This window comes from Kogia breviceps, chromosome 7 (assembly GCF_026419965.1).
Source record: "Kogia breviceps isolate mKogBre1 chromosome 7, mKogBre1 haplotype 1, whole genome shotgun sequence".
Classification (NCBI taxonomy): Eukaryota; Metazoa; Chordata; class Mammalia; order Artiodactyla; family Physeteridae; genus Kogia; species Kogia breviceps.
In genome coordinates, this window is record NC_081316.1 from 69,668,564 (window position 1) to 69,683,474 (window position 14,911).

Genomic DNA, 14,911 nt, shown 5'->3' on the forward strand with positions numbered 1-14,911 from the left:
CAGTCCTTTTAATGAAAGATATTCTCCTCTGACATTCCTTACTTTAGAGAGTACACAGCCTCTCTCTCCTTGAGGACTTGGAATCAATAACATTATGTCCACCCTCACACCTTTTCCCCTCTAGATGGACACCCCAGCTGGTGGGCAAGTGTTATCAGCTCAGTTGTTTATAATCAGTACTTTATTTCATTATTTGGAAACAACCCCCCCCCGAATAATGCCTGAACCTAAAGCGTACATTAAAGTGACCAAAAATATTTTAAAATAATAGATTTAAAGATCATATGTAGTTTTCCTTCATAACATGAGTGCTTTCAGCTGGACAGTAAATTACGAACCGTCTCAAATCACATGAAGGCAGATGATCAATCTGGTAGCATTTGTAAGGATTCCTGGGAAGTGATCTGTGGGAGTTGGGGAGTTTTCCTTCCAGCAGGTGGGGGGCTGCAAGTATCATAGTGCATCAGAGAGAAAGCTAGAAGGCCTTGGGTACAGTGACAAGTCTGCCACTTTCTGGAGCAGTTTAGGGGCTACACTCCTATAGAGTTTGGTGTATGACGTGTTGGCAGGGGGCGGGGGGGGTGCGGCGAGAGTGGGGGCACAAAAACTGAAGAGAGCTCTTCTCGCTGCAAGAAATTTTGCTTTTGCTCATAGCTCAGTCTTCATCATCATCCCACTGGAGACAGGATAAGAGCGGCACAGGGTTGGGTGAAACTCTGCCACTTTAGTTTAGTGGTTTTGAGTTGTTTGGGGAAAGGGAGTAGAGACATGTATTCTGTGTCAAGAATCAATTTTACTATCGGAAATACTAGCTAATGTGTGAGTCAAAGTATGGGGAAAAACGGGGAAGGATGTAGAATAGTTCATTTAGCTAACCTGAATTTTCATGTACAAAAATCATGCTAGCCATATATATATAAACAGTATTTTAAGGCAAATACATTAAGAATTTCATTTTATTTCCTGAAAGGTGCATGTGTCCAGTTTTATATTAGTAACTCAACAGATGTCCAAATCTTTCATATTCTCCTAGGGTCCCCTGATAGAACAATAAATTAAATTTATAGATTAGTATTCATGCCTGAAATTCTAGGCAATACAATTTTATTTATTGACAGCTCTGATCAAATATGCTAGAAGACAGAATATTTATAATTCACTGGTTTTATTGACATTCACTTAAATTCTGTTGTTTTTTAATGATCAACTTACTTAAAGACTACACAGGCCTTTCGAACTTAACATAATACACTGGGATATCTCCCGAATATCATAGTTTATCAACAATGGATAAGCAACTAATCACTTAATTTAAGACTTTGTGCTTGATGTTCATGTTATAGTTCAGAATTTGCAAGTTAATTTTTATCTTTTTGAAGTAAATTTTAATTCTATAGAGATCTCTAAAAATTCTTTAGCAGATCGCATTAGAGGAGAAGGGAGCTGAGTCCATAATAAAGGCTAATATATTCAGTGCAGCAAGTTATGGGCCAAGAAATCTTCATTTTCAAATAAAGCCATTTGATTTTCTAATTATTTTAAACTGTAGAATACTGGTTTCCAGGCTTAGTGGCCAGAAACCAAATGTTAAAATCACTCTTGGGTTCAATTTATATTTTAAATAATGCCTGTAATACAAATTCTCTTTGAAGAATTCAAGTCTCTGGGGCTTCCCTGGTGGCGCAGTGGTTGCAAGTCTGCCTGCCGATGCAGGGGACACGGGTTCGTGCCCCGGTCTGGGAAGATCCCACATGCCGCGGAGTGGCTGAGCCCGTGAGCCATGGCCGCTGAGCCTGTGCGTCCGGAGCCTGTGCTCTGCAATGGGAGAGAAAGATATAAGATCCACAACAGGGGATAAAACTAGAGAAAGATGTTCTAGGTGAGATAAACAACAACAACAAAACCTAAAGATCCCCCAGCAAAAATGCATAAGGTAAATGTGGGCAGTTCAAAGACCAGAGAGTAAAGTGGCAGAAAGGAAAATAAGCTATATAGAGGAACAATTGATGGTATGTTTGAAAAGGTAGATAAGTACCTGATTATGCAAAGTCTTCTGTGGCTGGTTAGCAAAGAGCTTTGTCTTTTACGCATGGTAGAGGAAGCCATGGGGGCTTCTGAGCATAGTGGGGGGCTGCAAGTGTCATAATGCATCAGACACAAAGTTAGAAGGCCTTGGGTATAGTAACAAGTCTGCCACTTTCTGGACCTATGTTTCCTCATTTACAAATTAGAAGGATAAGATGTTCTACAGGTCCTTCCAACAGAACAATTCTGCAATTCTGTATTTTGGAAAGTGGCAGTCTGCAGGAAGGACAGAGGTAGGGATACAAATTAGGAAACGAAGTTGTAGTGAAACCAAGTCCCCCTAAAACCAAGTTCTTCTGCCACCCCTCAAGGTTGAGAAGTATCAAAGAAAAGGGGGGATTGAAACTGAGCAGGACCCTGTGGTGCCCCTCACCCAGGTACAAAGTGGTCTCTGTGTCCCCCTCTTCTTGTTTATAGGAAAATGGTTTTCACCTCCTAGACCTTTGAGTTCCAAAGGGCAGATTCAAACATTTACTAATTAGGGGAGTGAGAGGATGCAGAAACAACAATAGTGCAGGGATGGGGCCTGGTCCTAGTTCCTCCTGGAGGGATGGATGTGCATCACAGTTTGATACACATCTCTGAGTTCTTCTACAGGAACTAAGGCACCGGCCCACATGGCAGAGGATTTCAGGCTGAACAAAAGCACTTGGACCCCAGACTGGTTGGAACCAGAAGGCTGATGATTGAGATTCCTGGAACACCACCCTGTTACCTCACCACCCACCAGTCAGAGGAGAGTCACACACATACCCTGCTGTCCTCCTCCCAAATTTTGCCTATAAAAACTTCTTCCCTGAAACCCATCAGAGAGTTCAGGTCTTTTGAGCATGAGCCGCCCCATTCTCCTTTCATGGCCCTACAACAAATAATCTTTTCTTGGCTCCAAACTCCTATATTTTGGTTTGTTTGGTCTGACTGTGTGTTAGGCACACACACTTGGGTTTGACAACACTAGGGGTGACACAGTAAGGACAAAAGTGAGACCTCAAAGACAGGAAGGCATGTAGGTCCCCTCTGGTTGTGCAGGCTGTGCGTTAAAAATCTCTAGGAGGGGCTTCCCTGGTGGTGCAGTGGTTGAGAGTCCGCCTGCTGATGCAGGGGACACGGGTTCGTGCTCCGGTCTGGGAAGATCCCACATGCCGCCGAGAGGCTGGGCCCGTGAGCCATGGCCGCTAAGCCTCCGCGTCCGGAGCCTGTGCTCGGCAACGGGAGCACACAACAGTGAGAGGCCTGCGTACCGCAAAAAAAAAAAAAAAAAAAAAAAGAAATCTCTAGGAGGTCCTGTTTTCCTAGACTAAGACCAACCAACTGCAAAAGAGGTTAACAAGAGGATTCAACGGTCGTAATGGCTGAATGGGGAGGGCAATGCAGGCTTGGGGGTGTCCTGGAGGAGAGAAGCATGTGGGTTGGAATTTTGAGAGTATTCTCAGAAAACTGGGGAGGCAGGAAGAGAGAGGGTAATTTTGAGAGAAGAGATCATGTCTCCCAGAAAAGCCAGGGCTTGTAATGTTTACTGGGAGTCATCCTTAGAGTGGCAAGGCTGAAATCACGAGAAGATAAAGAACAGAACCTAAAGGACATCCATGGCCACAGAGAAGAAGAAAAAAGAGGAATTCATAAAGCTCACAAATATGTGTTCCAAAAATCTGATAAATACTAACCAAGGGCTAACTAGCCCTCATTAAGTGCCAGACATAACAGATTTAGAGAACAATAAAACAGTCATGTTTCCTGCTCTTATCAAACTAGATAAGGAAGGGTAGATATTAAACAAAAAAGTAAATAATTCATTATATTCGTGGAAAGAAAAGCATAATCTGGGATGACATTAAAAGGTAGAATTTAGATCAGGTGCAGGAAGGGATTCCTTAAGAAAATGACATTGCAGCAGAAGCAGAAAGTTGAATAAATATTAAATAAATATTAACCAGAGGGAAAGTAGAAGGAGAATGAGGAATTAGAAATGAAAAATAAAAAAAGGGTGACTAGATTAGAGAAATATTTTGAATGTTTAATCGACCCGTTGGTGATGGATTGGGTGTTGAGAGAGAAGTGAAAGAAGATGTCAAGGATTTTTCCAAGGCTTCTGGCATAACAAACTAGGCTGATAGAGATGCCATTTGTTGAGACTGGAGACAGGAGAAGAAGAGGAGATTTGTATATCAAGAATTCAATGTAAGATATTAATGCCAAATGGTCTTTGACATATCCAGTTGAAGATACGAAGTAGGCAGTTAGGTCTGTGGGTCTCGAGCTCAGAAGAGGGGTCTGGGAATAATACATAAATTTAAGAGTCATCCACATGTAGCTGTTAAAAGCCATAGGGATGGTTGAGTCACTTAGAGGAGGGTGAAGATTGAGGAGAAAAGGGATCACAGAGCAATTGCAAGAGTATAAAAATATCCCGACTGCCAGAGGAGGAAATTATTCCAAGGGGACTAGGCAAGTTTTATCAAGTATTGCAGAGGAGATGTAGGAGAAACCTACTTATTTAACTGCCCAGAAACACCCCTCCCTACCCCTACCTCCACTCCCTTTCTGGGAAAAACCACTTTATCTACAGTGGCACTGTGCAATAGAAATTTGTGATGATGCAAGTGTTCTATGTCTGCACTGTCCAGTACTGTAGCCACTAGCTACAAGAGGCTGTTGAGAGCTTGAAATGTGACTGTAGGGCTGAAGACTTTTTAATTGTACTCAATTTTAATTAATTTACATTTAAAGGTAAATAGCCACATGTGACTAGTGGCTATAGTATCAGACAATGCAGCTCTAGACTCTAGACATCGCCCACAATGTTGCAGCCACAATAACACTTCACAGCAACACACACACACACACACACACACACACACATACACACACACACACACACATCTCAGCTGAATATCTAGTGTTGTGGCACTTGATCCAAGCAGGGATCTAAGACTTTCTCATGATATGTGAAACTGAGAAGAGATACAGACAGTCTCTCTTTGGTTCTTTGGAAGGTGGAATGTAAAAATCAATGGCTATTGGCAGCCATACACCTTCCACATAGACCTAAAAGACCAGAAAAAGTCATACTACAAAGGGAGAGAGGGAAAAATGACACCAACATAGAGAAGGTAGCTGAGGGTCCTGAGAGAGTCCCTCATTCCTGTGGGTCTTGATGTCTGGACAAATCCCTCTCTTGGGTTCTCTGAGAATATCAAGTGGTTGAGGTGTGAGTCAGATGGTGAAGTATTGTGGAGGGAAGAGTTGTGATGAAATGGAAGTTTTGAATGAAAATTTCCTGCTGGAGAGCTTGATTAGTGAGTGGAAGGAGAGAGAAACTGTTGGTTCTTAGCACCATGAACACTGAGTTAGCAAATACTGAATCACAGCTCTGAAGGGAAATACAGGCTTAGGTTCCTAGGAGCCTCTAGTCACTACTTTTTCATCAACTGATAGATGCATAACCTTGTTTTATGTATGTTTCTGAGTAAGGAACTCTTATTTTAATAAATATTATTGATCCATTAACATTGAACTACAGCCAACAGCACTATAATTCATGCCTAAATTAAGCTTGTCTAATGCATATTTTCACCATAAGGTGTATCACAGCCTTCCTGTGCTTGGGAACACCAGACAGCACTTCAGCTACACATTGGGGCTAGTTTAAGATGACAAAATCAGCACAAAAATGCAAAAAACATGTCACTAAAAGGACACTTGTTTACAGGATGAGAGCTGAAACAAGAGGCCAGTGTGTTGCCTTGTTTGGCCTCAGCTGGGAACATGTGTTGGACAGCTCAAAATTTTCACCACTCTGCACATGTCTGCAAATGACAACAAAAATACTTTGTGTATTAATTTTGGAGTTACATATAAATTTTAGGGAGTGGGCAAATTTGCAAATATGGAAGCTGCAAATAATGGATATTAACTGTAATATCAGTGCCCATTTATGGAGTGTTTACAATGTGCTAGGAATTTTTCTGATGCTTACATGTATTTGCTTAATTCTTATAATAACCCAATGATAAATGGGTCTTATGAAATTAAAAAATTAATACATGTAACATTTTTATTATAAAGCAATATTATGCCTGTTACATTTTATAAAGATGAAAAAGTAAAGCATGGAGAGTTTAAGTAAATTACGCAAGGTCAACAAGTAGTAAACTCCAGGCAGTTCCTCTGCAACCCACATCCTTAATCACATTGCAACACTATCTGTCCAACTCATTGGACAGGAGGCAAAACTAAATAATTTCTTCATAAAGTTGTCCCAATTACAATTCCAAACACGGACCTTGAGGTCGTCACTGAACATTCTGGTCCAGCTTCATTCATTTAATTAATCACAATTGAGCATCTACTATAAGGTAGGCACAATTCTAGGCACCAGGGATAAAGAACACACAATGTTCTAGCTCTCAGTGAATTTGCACCAACGTAGAAACAGAAAATAAACACATATATAATTTCATATAACAAGTGCTATAAGAAAAACAAAGCAAATTAGGCAAAGGAAGTTCTCTGTCCTAAGGAGGTGACATTTTTGCTGAGATCTAAAGGAGGTGAGGAAATAATGGGAAGAAATATCTTGGGGAAGAGCATTCTAGGCAAAGGGAATAGTACCTCCAACTCTGGGGCAGAAACAAGCTAGGGAACATGTGAGGAACAGGGAGAGGGCTAGGGTCAGGTGAGCAAGGAACTCAGCTGTAAGACACCAGAGGTGAAAGAAGTAGGTAGGACAATTCATATGGTGTCTTGAAGGTCATGTTAAGGAGTTTCTATTCTGAGTAGATTGGGAAGTCCTTAGAGGGTTTTGAGGAGGGAAGTGAAATAATATGACAAGTTATGAAAAGATCTCTCACTGTGTAGAAAGTTGATCATAGGAAAATGAGTTGAAGGTGATAGACCATTTATGGAAACAGGCTCAGGAGGGGTAGGAGGCTCCATCTAGGGAGGCTGAAGTAGAGAAGTGAGAAGCAGACAGTTTCAGGACATATTTGAAAAGCAAAGCTTTAAATATAGGGTATAAGGGGAAGAGAGGAGTCTAGGATGTCTCCAGGGATCCAGGACTTCTAGGTGAATGTTAGAATCTTTTAACTCAGTGGGGAAGATATTGATAAAAGGAGGGTTGGGGAATGGAAGACCCAGTATTTTCCTTCAAACTCACAGTTTTTACTAAACTCTAGATTCTGGGGTTGAGATTATATTTTAAGTTCCTTTCTGTGTCTCTGGGCAAAGTGTGCTCTCAATATGTAGGAGTAAATCACCTTGCTTATTCCCTGAAACCCTCATTTTGTTTAAAAATAAACAAACTGATTTTTCCCCCAAGCAAACCTTATCTGAACACCAAATAGATCTTGGATTTTACATAAGTAAAAACTGAAGGTTGGTTTGATAAACTAATTGTCCCTGTATATGTGCATGCCTAAATAGGGACACTTGAGTATAAAGCTCTGAGAAGAAATGGTACGCAGATTGACAAATTAGTTTTGAGGAGAAATACATCTGCCACTCATCTGAAGCCTGCAGAGGAGAAAAGCCTGGACCAAATCAGCAAGTGTATAAATTGAAAAAAAAAAAATTAAAAGGAAATATTTTGGTCAACTATTTAACCAAAAATGGATTCAAAAACAAACTAAAAATAATTCTCTGAATTCCTCAAGCTCACCCCTAGGTTCTACAGTAACTAAAGTCATTCCCTGTTTCATCCATAGGAGGAAACGTCACTTCAGCAGACATTTTAACAAAATATATAAGCTTTTGCACAAGACTGGGACTAATATGACTTTCCTTTTTCTTCTCATAGATGTTGAAAGTGGGCTAAAAGCCACAGAACTGTGAATAGTATAGGTCTAAATTTGAACTTAGAGTAAAGGAAGCCAGGCACAGCTTAATCATCATCGTAGTACTTACTGTGTCTAGAATATATCTAGTGTTTTAATATGATGCCTTTTTTCATTAACTCATTCAACAATTATTTTTTGAGAACCTAGTATATTTCAGACACTGTATACACTGCTAGGAATGTACCAGTGAATAATACCATTTCAACTGTTGCCCTTGTGGTACTTACAGTCTAACACTGATAGGTAGAAAAACACTGATTATCTGAAGCAACTTTCAGACCCAAGGTGACCAGGTCAGGGTTTCTCAAGTTCAGAGCTATTGACACTTGGGGCCAGATAATCTTTGATGTGGGGGCTGGGAAGGGCTGTCCCATGCATTGCAGGTTATTTAGTATCATTCTTGGTCTCTACTTACTAGATGTCAGCAGCACTTTTCCCCCATTAGTGGCAATCAAAAATGTCTTCAGATCTTGCCAAATGTCCCTCAGAGGGAAAAATTTATCCCCATGTGAGAACCACTGACTCTAGAGGGTGATGTTAGCAACAAGATCCTGGCTTCCTGTGAAGTTTCCCATTTGTTCTCTAAAGTTGCCTTTGCCAAATGATATTGCCAAGAGAGGAGATTGTGGTAAATGTGGAGGGGTCGTCAGTCAGACTGGGCTGAATGAGGCTACAAAAGCAGCAGAATCCCTCAGTCAACTTTTGAAATACAAAGGCAATAACTGTTTCTGATGACAAAAAAATATCAACTTCCAAGATAGTCATTCATTTATTTAACAAAAAGTTATTAAATATATACATATCTATATGCCAGATACAATTATAGATTCTAGGGATAGTGAACAAAACAGATCAAAATCCCTGTCCTTATGGAGCTTATAGTGAGGGGAAGCAGATAAATAAGTAAAATGTATATGTATATGTGAGAAGGAAATAAGTGTTATGGCTACATATAAATAAAAGCAGGGAATGAGGATCAGTAGTTGAGGCGAATTCAATTTTAGATAAGTTGTTCATCTAAAGTAAAGGCCCAAAGGACATAAGAGAGAAAGTCATGCAAATATCTAATAAAAGAGTATCCCTGGCAGAATGAATTGTAAGTTCAAAGGCCCTGTGGTAAGAGCTTGCTTGGTGTGGGGCTGGAATGCCATGAGCTAGATTGAGTGGTAGAGGTGAAGTTAGGAAGCTGGTAGAAGCCACATTTCATCAAACCTTTAGGCCATTGTAAGGACTTTAACTCATACCACTGAAGATTTTAGTGGTGTTCAACAAATGTTTTCAATCATCCTTCTAGGCACACAAGGAGGATTATATTTCCCTGTTCCCTTAAAGCCAGATATGGCTATGTGTGATAGATTCTGTCGTTTGCCCCAAGTCTTCACTCCTTTGTATCCACACCCATGCCCTGGCTTCTCTGTACACAGAGTATACTTCTCTACCTGTTGGCTGTGGTTTTGGTCACATGACTTCCTTTCACCAACAGGATATAAGTAGACATGATGCAAATGAGAGCTTGAGATGAGCTTGCCTTCTTGCGCTTCTGCCAGCGCTTCTGTCATCACCATGAAAAAACATGTCCTATCTGCCCACCACCCTAGGAGGAAGATGGGAAACATGTTCAACAAAGCTATCACAGATGACTTGTAGCTTAAAGCAGGCCACCCAGCCTAGCCAAGTCTATATCAGCGGACTCCCAGCCAGCCTGCATGTATGCCTGTTGTTGCATGCCACTGAGATCTCGTATTGGTTTGTTGCACAGCAAGGCACCTTTGTTTGGCCAATGAAATGGGAGTGGAAGTGGAATGTGTCACTTCTGAGTGGGAATGGAATCTTTAAAAACCACTGCCTATTTTCCCATCCCCTTCCCACTGCTGCAGTGATGATGAATTGCATGTCAAGGTAGAGCTTCTATCATCCTGGTACCCTGAGTGACTATGTTGCATGGAGCCCCTGGTGACCCACACTAGAAAGAAAGAAAAATCTGTGGTATTAGATGTTGTTTCTACTTCTGATACTGAGCTATAACCTAGCTTGGCTGATGCCTGAAGTCACTATAGGATTTTGAGGTGAGAAATGACATATTTTGACTCAGATGTAAATAATTCTGGCTATGTTAAGAATGGACAGCACTTCCTTTGTGGTCCAGTGGTACAGAATCCACCTTACAATGCAGGGGATGCAGGTTCGATCCTGGTCAGGGAACTAAGATCCCACATGCCACGGGGCAACTAAGCCCACGCGCCGCAACTACTGAGCTCATGCATCTCAAGTAGAGAGCCCACGTGCCGCAAACTACAGAGCCCATGTGCTCTGGAGCCCAGGTGCCACAACTAGAGAGAGAAAAACCCTCATGCCACAACTAGAGAGAAGTCCGTGCACCACAATGAAGAGCTCAAATGACTCAACGAAGATCCCATGTGCCACAACTAAGAACCCACACAGCCAAAAATAAATAAAATACATAAATAGTTTGAAAATAGAATAGACTGAAAGGGGGTAGGGGCAGAGGCCAGGAGACAAATCTGGAGGTGGTTAATGTAACAGTAATACAGGCAAGAGATCATGGTGGCCTAGATCACTGGTAGCAATAGGGAAGGTAAAAAATTGCTCAGATCCTGGATATATTTGGAAAATAGAACTATCAAGATTTCTTTATGGATAGAATGCAGGATGTTAGAAGAAGGATGTAATTAAGGATGACTCCAAAGTTTGGGGCTGAGTGAAAGGTCTGATGGAATTTCCATTAACTGAGATGGGGAATATTGTGAGAAGAGGAGGTTTGCCTGTGGGAGATCTGGAGCTTAATCTTGGACATGTTAACTTAAGGGTGCCTATTAAGCATCCATGTAGGCGCCAAGTAAATAATTGGATTTGCTAGTCCAAGGTTCAGGGAAAGAGTTGGGGCTGGAGATGTGATTTGGCTGTTTGTAATATAGATTGAGATTGCATTTAAAGCCAGAAGATTGGATGAAATCACAAGGGGACTGAGAGTAAATAGAAACGAGGCAAAAGCCCCTGGTGCATCCTTGATTAAGAGGTTAAGGGATAGTGAATGACCAGCAGGAACAGCCAGTGATGTTAAGACAGAAAACTGGTGGGTGCAGGGCTGTGCTGTATGCCTTGCCTTTGCACCTCCAGATGCTCTCTTCAACATTCTATACCTGGTTCTGTCCCACGAGGCTGATCCTAATGGAATTGACTCCTGTTCCCTCCAGGTTCTGATTGGGTTTGGTTCTTGGGAAGGAGCATTAATAGGGGATTAAAAAGAAAGGAATAAGGGACTTCCCTGGTGGTCCAGTGGTTAAGACTTCACCTTCCAATGCAGGGGGTGTGGGTTCAATCCCTGGTTGGAGAGTGAAGATCCCACTATGCCTCGGGGCCAAATAACAAAACATAAAATGGAAGCAATATTGTAACAAATTCAATAAAGAGCTTAAAAATCGTCCACATCAAAAAATCTTTTTAAAAAAAGGCTTAAGATTAAATCAGTGTCTCTCAACTTTAAGAATGCATCAGAATCACTTACAGGGATTCTTATACAGAGTGCTGGACCCCATCCTCTGAGTTTCTGATTCTTCGGTGAGATAAGGATTTGCATTTTCACATTCCCAGGAGATACTCATGCTGCTCATCCGGGAAACACACTATGAGAGCCTCTGGGTTAGGTTATGTATTCCCCTGATCTCTTCCCTGTAAGAGTTCTTCACCCTGGTTGTGACTCTCAACATAAGGTCACAATTCCTCCCCCGCTGGCCTGTACTACATGATTTTATATCCTCTGAAGTTCCAATAATTAATTTTATTTTCTGCCCTCAACTTTTCAATGATTGTGACAGCTCAATTTTTGACAGCCCCAAGTTTCTGCCCTATCACCTGTCCTTTCCCTACACCCTATTCAGATCTCGGTAATTAGTCTCTTTGTAAATACACCCTCCTTCAATTATCCTAATTTGAGTGAGCCATCAGAGTCATGGAGATGAATAAACAGCATTTTAAAAAGTGCTGGGCAATTGAGTTAAATGATGCTGAAGGGACAAACAGGATGAGGATTTAGAAATGACCATTTCATTCAGCATCTGGAGGTCATTATGGAATGTTGTAGACAAAGGCTGATTAGGGTGCATTTGAGAAAGAGTGGTAGGAGGTATATATTGCAAATTAAGCCAGTTATCCTAAAGATCCTAACTAATATTGAAGACAATGATTATGAGGCCCTGTGTCATTCATGGTTCAATTTGCTAAGCACTGAGACAGATGCTCAGATACCTGTGAGGCACTCTACACCCCTCTTCTCCTAAAGTCACATCAGTTAGCAAATCCTGTAAATCAATCTGTAGCAGTGGTTCTCAAACTGTAGGATACATCAGAATCACCTGGCAGGCTTGTTAAACCAGAATGATGAACCCTGCCTCCAGAGTTCTGATTCAATAGGTCTGGGATGAAACCCAATCATCTCCATTTTTAACAAATTTCCAGGTGATGCTAATGTAGCTGGTAATGGGAACCACATTAGAAATCACTACTCTGTTGGAAATTTCTCCTATCTGACTTTTCCTTTCCGTCCACAACCAGTGCAGGCTTCCCTGACATTTGCCTGAATTACCACTACACCCTCCAAACCAACCTTCTGCTCCTAGCTTTGTTCTTCCCCCCCATGCTAAGAGACCTTTCTGAGATACAGATCTGATTATATCACTTCCTTGCCTAAAACACAGGGATCAATGCCCACAGGCTTTAGGAAAAAGAGTAGACTCTTCAGCATAACCTTCCACTCTCACCTCTCACCATTCCCCACTCTTATCACACTCTGAACATGCTGAGTTATTCCCTGAATACAGTTCTGCCTCATACATGGCATTTTCCTATCTTTGGAGGGTTCTTCTTTCCTAAGAGTCTCATCCATTCCAGTTCCCAGACACCTCCCTCTCCTCTGGGATCCCCTGACAGGCACTGGAGGTCACATAACTCTGACCTTGTAGCCCCCTGCACAGTGACAAGTTGTCCTGTCTGACTGCCAGTTGGACAAGTCTCCTGGGTCTGTTTCTCCAGTGCTTAGCACTGTGCCTGGTCCACAGGAGAGCAAGCCCTCAACCACTATTTGTTGCATACTGAGTAAAAGGTCCTGTATTATGTCAGAAACATGGGAATTTTAGTAAGAATTTCAATAAGAAACAAAAACCATTTTTTAGTTATTGACCAGAAAAATCAAAGAACTGTAGCAGTATATCCCCTGGTTAATTGATATTTCAGTGACCTAACAATGTCACAGGAATAATAAAAATTAAAGAGGGTTGGATAAACCCAGCTTAAACCCTTATAGTCTAGAAATTCTCAATAAAGTGCTGTCAAAAATTAGTATAGATATGTTGCATTTAGGATTCAATTGTGCTAAACCATAAATTCTGTAATACAATTCCTTGCTTTTTTTTATTTTCATGTTATAAGGACTTTTATAGAGATAAATAAAATCAAGTTGTTAACTAACCATATTTTATGAAGTTTATAAGCTCATCAAAAAATGTATATCTCTACATGATTATGTATAACAAACCACATCCAACAAAATGAGAGCCCTTACAGTATTTAACAACTTACTGCGGTTCTCACTAGTCACTTTGTGGCAGAACTGGTCTTGGCATTTAGAGACATTGAATTTTTCTCTCCTTTGCATTGAACAAAAATCACACTTAACAGAGGGATTAATTGACTAGCTTAAAGTTAGATAGGAAGTAAAGGTCAGAGTGGGACCAGGGTCATAGAAGATCTGAGTTCAGGTCTTGTATGTGACCCACCCAGAACATACCCTTACTGTGTGGGTACTGTACACATTTATTCTGCAGGCTTACTTTAAAATTTGTAAGTTGAATTCATTGCCTGAACATGTGCATGGACTACAATTCTACATCAGAACTGGAAATTACAAAAGCCAGAAAGCTTCTGAAACATTATGTGCCAGGGACCTCATGAAGTAATGGATCTGAAGGCCAGGAAGTGGGACTCACAGGTCATGAGAAGAAAGAAATTTGGAAAAGTCAAGTCCTGGGAATCCGGTGGCTTATGTGCTAGAGTTCTTATTTTGTTTGTTTGTTTGTTTTGTAAAGTGTGTGTGTGTGTGTGTGTGTGTGTGTGTGTGTGTGTGTGTTTGTGTATGTGTGTGTGTGAGAGAGAGAGAGAGAGAGAGAAAGAGAGAGATATCTGACTTCACAGGCCAGGGTGAGGCTCGTCATCTACTTGGGAAAAGCTATTAAGGTAAATGTTCAAAGTCACCTTTAGAAATTGGAAGAACAATGCTGAATGCTGAAGTTGTTTATTTGTCTGACAAAACAAACCTCTCTTGAGAACTACTAGTCTTAAGCAGTTTTAAAAATTATTTTTGAGTCCTTAATCATTTTTCTTACCAGTTATATGATTCATCACTGCTTCAAAGATGCTCCTTCTTCAAAACACATCTTGTACAAAGTGTTGCAATTTTTCTGTGAGATAGTGCTCATAATGTTAGGGAAAATAAAATGGTCAGCTTTCTATAAACCACAAAGCAAGTTTATCTCTCCAGATAGACTATATCTATAAGATTACAGTGTGTTTCTGTATTGCTGATCAAATGCAGTTGTGTTAAACAGTCAGTATTTTCATAGTCAACCAATCTTTTTTCATGTAAACATGCCTTAAAATGCTCTGAAAGGATAAATATTCAATTTTTCAAAAATTATATATTAATTTGTAATCATCCCCCAAACGTCCAAGACCAAGCATTTAATTTGTAGAAAGGCTAATGGTTGTGTTAAACTTTATCTGAGGGGACTTCCCTGGTGGCACAGTGGTTAAGAATCCACCTGCCAATACAAGGACACGGGTTCGTGCCCTGGTCTGAGAAGATCCCACATGCCACGGAGCAACTAAGCCCATGCACCACAACTACTGACCCTGTGCTCTAGAGCCAACAAGCTACAACTACTGAGCCCACGTGTCACAACTACTGATGCCCTTGTGCC